The sequence below is a fragment of the Drosophila gunungcola genome, assembly GCF_025200985.1.
Source record: "Drosophila gunungcola strain Sukarami chromosome 3L unlocalized genomic scaffold, Dgunungcola_SK_2 000031F, whole genome shotgun sequence".
Lineage (NCBI taxonomy): Eukaryota > Metazoa > Arthropoda > Insecta > Diptera > Drosophilidae > Drosophila > Drosophila gunungcola.
Genome location: NW_026453183.1, coordinates 736,738 through 745,480, shown reverse-complemented (window position 1 = coordinate 745,480; position 8,743 = coordinate 736,738). Strand labels below are relative to the sequence as shown.

Below are 8,743 nucleotides of genomic sequence, written 5' to 3'. Positions count from 1 at the left end.
CCACTACAAAAGCTGTTTTCTATAAGCAGGGTTGGCGCAATTTTTGATGTCTTTCGAATATAAAATCTATTTTGTATAAATATGACTGAAAACTTAAGCGCACGCTGCAAATTCTGCTCGCAGCAGCACAATGCATTACTGCTGGATCTCTGGCATAAAATAACTCCCAAATATACGGGGATCCTAGCCCTTTTTGGAAACTGTGGTAATCTCCATTGCAAACCCGTCATAACAACGTAATCAGCTTTTCTTCCTTGTCGTCCAAGTTGGCAAATGCCTCGGTCGCATTATAGATGTCCTGCTGAGCATTACATAGTTTAGTAAACTCTCTCATGTTCATTAATTTTGATTAATTTCTTTTGGATTTGCCAAAAAGCAAAAGTAAACAAACCCAGATCAGCTGCTCGTGGCACTCACATGTCGGAGTAGCATTAGCTAAATGCTAATGCGCCAATGGAATCAGGCACATTTAAAAAGTCCACAAATGCGGCAATGGAATCAGGCTATAATAACCTGATTCCATTGGTGCAGTAGCATTTAGATAATGCTACTCCGACATGTGAGTGGCACGAGCAGCTGATCTGGGTTTGTTTACTTTTGCATTTTAGCAAATCCAAAAGAAATTAATTAAAATTAATGAACATGAATGAGTTTACTAAACTCTGTATTGCTCAGCAGGACATCCATAATGCGACCGAGGCATTTGCCAACTTGGACGACAAGGAAGAGAAGCTGATTGCGTTGTTATGATGGGCTTGCAATGGAGACCACCACAGTTTCCAAAAAGGGCAACGATCCCCATATATGTGGGAGTTATTTTATGCCAGAGATCCAGCAGTAATGCATTGTAATACTGCAAGCAGAATTTGCAGCGTGCGCTTTAGTTTTAAGTCATTTTTATTCAAAATAGATTTTATATTTAAAAGACATCAAAAATTGCGCAAACTTTGCATATAGAAAACAGCTGTTGTAGTGGTGGCACGAACAAAATAACGATCAACATCGGTATTTTCCGGTATTTTTTCTAAAAATGTTCGGGGCGAATGGTTTTTAATCGCATTTAAAAATCGCATTTATTTTAAATACGGCATTTAGCCTTATGGGATTCCCTGTGTAAATAAATGCGCATTAGGCTAAATGCGTTTTAGTGCGCCAATGGAATCAGGCTATTACTTTAAAAACGTGATGTGCAAATAAGAGATCCGAGTCGCAGCGTAAAAAAAATGAAAAGAGAATCGCCCAAAAAGCTGACGGACGCTTTTTAAGAAATGTGAATGCAGGGTGTGCTGCCGTACTTGCAGGGTAAGTAATAGCGCATTAATGTGAAACAACAAACAATAAGCAAATGTGGTAACATCTATAAAAAAATAAGAAATGTGATGTCTACAATAAAATTAAAATTCGCGTGAATTACGTTACCTTACGAATTATAGTAAAAACAAACAAACATTTAAATTTAAAATAAAACGGAGTAGTTGTTAATAAAATTTAAATTCGCGCGAATTACGTTTTCGTTCTTGTGTTTATGTGCCTCTTTCCTTATTTCGAAAAAGACAAAGTGAAATGGAAAGAAAAAAGCAACGGTAAAAAGTTCGCACGCACACATAATGATGCAAAACATTATTGTGCCAGCTTTCGCGTCTTTTTAAACCCTTGCAAAGGATATTATAATTTCAGTCAGAGATTTGCAACGCAGTGAAGGAGACATCTCCGACCCTATAAAGTATATATATTCTTGATCAGCATCACTAGGAGAGTCGATCTAGCCATGTCCGTCCGTCTGTCCGTCCGTTTCTACGCAAACTAGTCTCTCAGTTTTAGGGCTATCTGCATAAAACCTTCCCAAAAGTTGTCTTTTTATTGCAGGTAGTATATAAGTCGGATCGAGCCGGATCGGACGACTATAGCATATAGCTTCCATAGGGACAATCGGAAAAAAAAATAAAAAAAAATATATAGTAATGGTTTAATAGTTCAGAATTACGGCTTGAAAAAAATCAAAATCGGACGACTATGACTTAAAGCTTCCATGAAAACAATAAAAATATTTAAAAACTAAATTTTTTTTAATTTAACTTATTCATTTTTTTATTTTTTTTTAGAAATTCTATATGATTAATTAATAATTTGACAGTTCAGAATTACGCTTCTAATTTTATTAAAATCGGAAAACGATATCATATAGCTGCCATAGAAACTATCAAATAAGCTTCAAATAGCTTCAATGTAAACATACACGCAAGTCAATCATAATTTTAATGTTTTCAAGAATATTTAGTTTTTGCAATAGCTGCAAAGGTACCGTGGCTCACAGCTTATTTCAACCAGCAGCCAAAAAAAAACTTCAACAGCCTATAAAAGCTAAACCAAACAAGATATGAACAAAATTTAAATGCACGATCTTTTTTCGTAATGTTTATATATATTGTTTTGTAACTTCATATAATTTTCATAATGTTGTAAATATTTTTAATTTAATTAAGAACAAAAAATCAACAAAACATAAGGCCACAGCTTATTTCAACCAGTTAGTTAGATTAATGTTTATGAATTGATTATAGCTATTCAATAACTTTTTAGTATTTTGTATGCCCTCCTTTGTTGTCAATGACCATTTTTAAAAGTTTTGGAATTGAATCGACCAACTTTTGGGTGACTTCTGGTCCGATTTTAGACCATTCCTCAACCAATGCCGTTTTTAGGTCCGATTTGCTTCGAAATTTTCCGTTTACGGATGTTTGCATCTAAAATAGCCCACAAATTTTCGATAACGTTCATGTCAGGTGACTTCACGAATGCCCAGCTTGTCCGCGCTATCGTGCAAATTGGACCTCAAAACATCGAGGTTAATATTTTTATCCATTGTAGCATCAATGAATACCAAGTTTCCAACTCCTGACGCCGCCATACAGGCCCAAACCATAAAACTTCCTCCGCCGTGCCTTACTGTGGTTTTCAAATTTTTTGTTTGAAGCTCTGTATTAGGCTTACGCCACACATAGGTGGCTCCATCTGAGCCAAAAATGTTAAACTTTGACTCGTCAGCAAATATAACGGTGTTCCAAAAATCCTTTCCCAAGTGCTCCTTGACAAATTTAAATCGGGCATTGTTGTTCCTAGCGCTAATGAACGGCTTCTTCCGAGCTATTCTGTCATTATACCCATGGTTTCGGACTACTCGACGAATTGTTTCTGGGTGGCAAGTCTTTCCTAACTCTGGATTTTTGGATTTTTCCCGAATTTTCCGGACAATAAAGCGTTCGTCCGTCTGATTGAAAATTTTATTTGGAGCATTTCTTGACTAATCGTGCGTTCTATTCTCGAGTACAAAGCGGAAGATGAAGCTCTGGATTGTCCCATCACTCAGCCTAACCATCTCAGCAATATTCCTTAGCGAATGTCCGTTTTTAAAATGTTTTAGAATAAGTTCTCGCTGGTCCAAAGTCGTACGCGGCCCCATTATGGCAAACTTATTATGACTGAGTGATCTTCCACTAACTTCACGTGACTAAACTTAAACGAACTTATTTTTTGTTAATTTTTTGTTCTTAATTAAATTAAAAATATTTACAAAATTATGAAAATTATAAGAAATTACAAAATATTAAATATAAACATTACAAAAAGATCGTGCATTTAAATTTGGTTCATATCTTGTTTGGTATAGCTTTTATAGGCTGTTGAAGTTTTTTTTGGCTACTGGTTGAAATAAGCTGTGAGCCCCTGTATATGAACTTCGGCTTGCCGAAGCTTGCTTCCTTTCTTGTTCTAATAAAAACTAGTAATAATTAGAATTGGTGAACCGTTCCTTGTTGTTTTCTATTCCTCCTTTTCGGAACTCAGTGCTGTACTGTTGCTATTTTTTTTTTAGTAAAAAAGAACGAGTCAAAAATAACTGTAAATCCGCGTGCACACATTTACATGCATACGTTTGCTATTTATAAATAAACAATTGTTGCTGTTTTTTTAGATCGTGCATTGGTATTTGCTTCTTAGAAAAATCATTTTAATTGTTTTTATATTTATTTCATACAGAAGCTGGTGTGACTTTGTCACTATTAGAAGGTGTGACAGAGGAGGAGCTAAAGGAAGCAGTTCCCCAATTGGGACTGCGTTTGTTGTTCAAGCGGAAGCTTACAATTCGGTGAGAAAAAATGTAAGTTTAATTCCAGTTTTTTTTAGAGTAGTTTTTAACACAATTTTTTTATTTAGAAAATTACCAAGGTCAGCGCACGCCAAAACGAAAACGAGACCAATTTTGTGCTTCACTAGGTAATTGTTTTTTTTTAAATGATACTTTTTTTTTAATTTTGTTAAAATAAAAAAAAAATTCGGCTTGACGAAATTTACTTCCTTTACTTTCAAAATAATTTCTATTGTTTGGTCTATAATCGACCGATTTTAATGAAATTTAAATTGTAGTTCTGAAATATTTAACCAATACTATATTTAAAAAAACAAAACAAATAAAAAGCAAGTTCAATTTTTTTTTCCATTTACTTTTCCGATTGTTCCAATAGGAGCTATATGACAAAGAAGCCAGAATTGAATTTGTTCTAGGTATTTTGATTGAGCTTAAAATTTTTATAATCCCTAATATTTTCTTAGCATTATTTTTAAAAGTCAGTTTATCGTATTAAAACATGTTAATAATTAAGGAATTGTTGTTTATTTACAGGACTTTTATTTTATCGAAGGTGAAAAGTACAAGAAGCCGGGAGGAAAGCTGTACTCAAAGTACAAAACAAGCGACATCGACATTTTCGACACTGCTCTTTTGCATTTATATCCTCTAAATAATGATAAAACTCTTGCTGGTATAAAATATGTATAAGCTTTTTAAGACACATTGTTCTAATGTAAGTCAAAAAATACAATACAAAATTTTATATATTAAGAACTGAATCAGATATAATACGGAAATCCCTTTCATTATGAAATTTTATTCTTAAGTTAAAAACGTTTTGTACTTTAAAAAAGAATTGGTTTCATACATAAAAATTGATTTGTTCTTAAATTAAAAATATTCATTCTAAATTAAAGAGGGTTTGGTTTTTAAAAGAAGAATGGTTTACTCTCCAAATAAGAATATTTGTTTCTTACATGAGAAATTATTCGTTCTTGAAAATGAGAGTATTCATTCTTTAACTAAGAATTTTTCGGACTTAAATTTAAAACTATTCGTTCCTTAATAAGAACTGTTCATGCTTAAACGAACGTTTTTTATACTTAATTTGTTCACTTGCACAACTTAAACTAAAACACTTTTATACTTGCATAAATAATTTTTCGTACTCAAACCAATGTCTTTCGAACTTTCTTCCAGCACTTTTGAGTACTTGGACTGATGACGTTCGGGATTAAATAATTCGTACTTGAATATAGTCTGGGCTCAAGTGCTCATGTGAGTTCTGCAGGGAAATGGAGATTGAGATGATTGGCTCTATGAGGCAAACTCGTGACGGCTTTAAGAATCTTTTTGGAGTATTAAAACAACTCACTGAAGGGTTCAACGCGCTAAGTAAACAGTTTAGTAGTAAAAAGTGAGTCACATAAGCGTTAAAGAACCGAGCCCATTAGAACGAACGTTTGTTTAAGTTCTGCCCCAATTCCAATTTTAAATGCTTGTATTCTTTACCGGCACCTAGCTCATCAGCCCCTGTCACTGGGGAAGTTGGAGAGCAGCCCGGTGGATCAAAAGCTTTACAGCTGTTCCTAATGGTATTGCGTGCTCTGAAGTACTCCCTTCATCGGAAAGTCGGATTAATATTGTTCAAAGTGTTCAAGGTGCTGGTGGTGGTAAAAAAAACTTTCTGTTGTTCCTCAAAGGAAATTTATTTGTTTCTCGATTTACCCCCGAAACCACATCTGACGATGTTATGGAGTTTGTTCAAAAAAATTACCCATCTCCAAACATAACAGTTGAACAATTAAAATTTTCATTCGCTCGCAAAATATCCTCTTTTTACATATATTTTCATCCAGAAGCTTTTACCGTTCTAAATAATAAAAGTTTTTGATGATGAACTAATAGTAAAAGAATTTGTTCCTAAAATAATAATCGGCCTCCGATTTTAGAGTCTAATCTTTCTAGCCTATTAAAATGTAAGGGGACTTAATATGAAGTTACCTAGGCTGTTCGCTGACTCCAATGCCTTTAATAAACATATTTTAGTCTTCAGCCAAGTGCTGAAACCGGAGATTTCCAAATACTTTAACATTGAGTTTCTTTATGTATTCACATATTTATTTAAAACACGGACTTACTTGGTCCAAATTAATCAAACATTTTCAATTCTAAACTCAAATTCACTATTACAAAAAAACAAGAAAGGAAGCAAACTTCGGCGTGCCGAAGTTCATATACCCTTGCAGCTATTTCAAAAACTAAATACTCTTGAAAACGTTAAAATTATGATTTACTTGCGTGTATGTTTAAAAACATTGAAGCTATGATGATTTTCAGCTTAATTATTCGATAGTTCCTATGGCAGCTATTCGATTGTTCCTATGGGAGCTAAATGCTATAGTCGTCCGATTTTGATGAAATTTACAACGTAATTCTGAAATATTTAACCATTACTATATCTCGAAGCACTAAAAAAAAAATGAAAAAACACCAAAGTTATAATTTTTTTTATTTATTTTTATGATTGTTCCTATGGGAGCTGTATGCTATAGTCATCGTAATTATGAAATAATTAACCATTACTATGTGTCGAAGAACTAAAAAGACTAGACTGAGAGACTAGTTTGCGTAGAAACGGACGGACAGACGGAGGGACAGACGGACATGGCTAGATCGACTCTCCTAGTGATGCTGATCAAGAATATATACTTTATAGGGTCGGAGATGTCTCCTTCACTGCGTTGCAAACTTCTGACTGAAATTATAATACCCTCTGCAAGGGTATAAATATTTATAATTACGCTTCCGGTGCGTTTAACTGTTAAAACTTCATGTTCTTAACGATAAGTTATTAACCGGATATCTTTCCTTAACATTATCATTATTAAACTGTAAATTAAAGTATCAAGTAACTACATATATGTCGGTAAATGTTTGGTTAGTTGAATTGCGCGCTCAACTTGTGTGAAGAAGCTTGATTGAAGTTACACTGCACTATGAGAAGGGGACGATTACATGTATTGTCGTCAGTGTGGTAAAGGAGACATCATTTTAAAGGTGCTTAACGCTAAAAGAGTGGGACGACAATATGAGTTGTCGTCAGTGTAGCCCAATGTCTAGTAGAGAAAAAGGACCGTACATTCGGTGGTGAAATAGTCAGTCGCACGTGGCGCAGTTGATTTTCAAGTTGGTTGATATAACGCGCACTGGGACTCGCTCCACCCCTTTGGCTTATAAAGCGTGAGTGAGTGGCATGATTGGCTTAACACCATTGCTATACTAATGAAGGTGTACGCGAACTAAATTTAAATAATCAAATTCCTTATTTATGAGAATCATTCACAAAATCAAAGCTCTGTTTAAAAAAAAATTAAAAGAAACTTTTATGCCTCGTCAATTGCTAAACACTCGGCAGCGTCAGGCTAAAATAAAAATCCTCGTTTTCGCAAGCTTGCTCGATTACATGTCCTAATGCAGGTTTCTTGTGGCGCGTGCTGCATTGACGATCAAGTCGCAGTCAGAGCTACTGCTCTAATCCTGGCATGATAGTGCTGAGATTCATTCAGTGTGGCCGCACGTGGCGTGCATGTGCATATCGCATGTCGATATTGCATGAGATCGAAAATTTTCTAAGCCGCACGTGGCGCGTGCTGGGGAGAAGATCGAGACTCAGTCAGAGCTGCTGGTCTGACCATGGCTCAAAAATCTTCCAAATGGTTGCAAGTTCTACTCAGGGTGTCGGCGCATGGCTTGGCGTCGGTGCAGTGATCTCGTCAGATGTCTAGGCCACAGGAATCGCAGTCTCGGGAGCTGGGTTAGCTGCCTATGGATACGATTACGGCTAGACCACACCTGCAAAGAGGTGTCGTGCCGAATCGAGGGACAGATGTTTCTCGTCTCGGCCAACCAGTCTTAGAGACAGACAGACTCTCCTGTGACTCCCTTAGCCAACTTTCAAAACTAAGTACTAATATTTACCTTTGGGTGGTATTAAACACACTGAACACTCTAAATTATAATTTTCTGGTTTGCCGATGTTAAAAAAAAAATCATGATGTTTCGCACGTGGGTGTACAGTTTACTTTTCTTTGCCTTAAATCAGTGCAATCGCAAGTTTGCGTGCACATTCTTTTACACTTCAAAATGCAATGAACGATAAACTGTTCTTGGATTTATTAAGCGATTATATTATATATTCCCTTCCCTATATATTATTAACTTCCCTTGTCCGTCCTACCTTACAATATTGCGCTCCCGTTTGGAGTCCCTAATATTAAGTACACATTGATCGTATTGAGTCGGTACAACAAAAATTTCTTCTTTTCGCCTTTTGTAGTTTGAACTGGGATCAAAACGTAAAGTTGCCTTACTCTTGTTAATCGTAGAATCATGCTTGGAACTATTTTTATGCACAATCTTGTCAAAGGTGATATTGATTCCATAGAATTGGTAAGCCGCTTAATGTGCGTTTTAGGCCAGCCCGCAACTACCATCCTCTTAACTTGTCAAGATGTACCTCAAATTTTGGCCGTGTTCTTTGTATTAATTAAAATAATCTAAATAATCAAATTTGCATTTCAATCTCTAACCTGTCTTAAAAACTACAGTTTTAAC

The 8,743-nt window shown here is 35.3% G+C and overlaps 1 long non-coding RNA gene across 1 annotated transcript; it reads left to right on the top strand.

The window, feature by feature from the left end:
* Positions 1–1,194: 1,194 nt before the first annotated feature.
* Positions 1,195–4,905, top strand: LOC128260241 (uncharacterized). The gene is made up of 3 exons (XR_008268117.1): positions 1,195–1,302; positions 4,213–4,272; positions 4,679–4,905. It is a non-coding gene; the product is annotated as an uncharacterized LOC128260241 (long non-coding RNA).
* Positions 4,906–8,743: the final 3,838 nt, after the last annotated feature.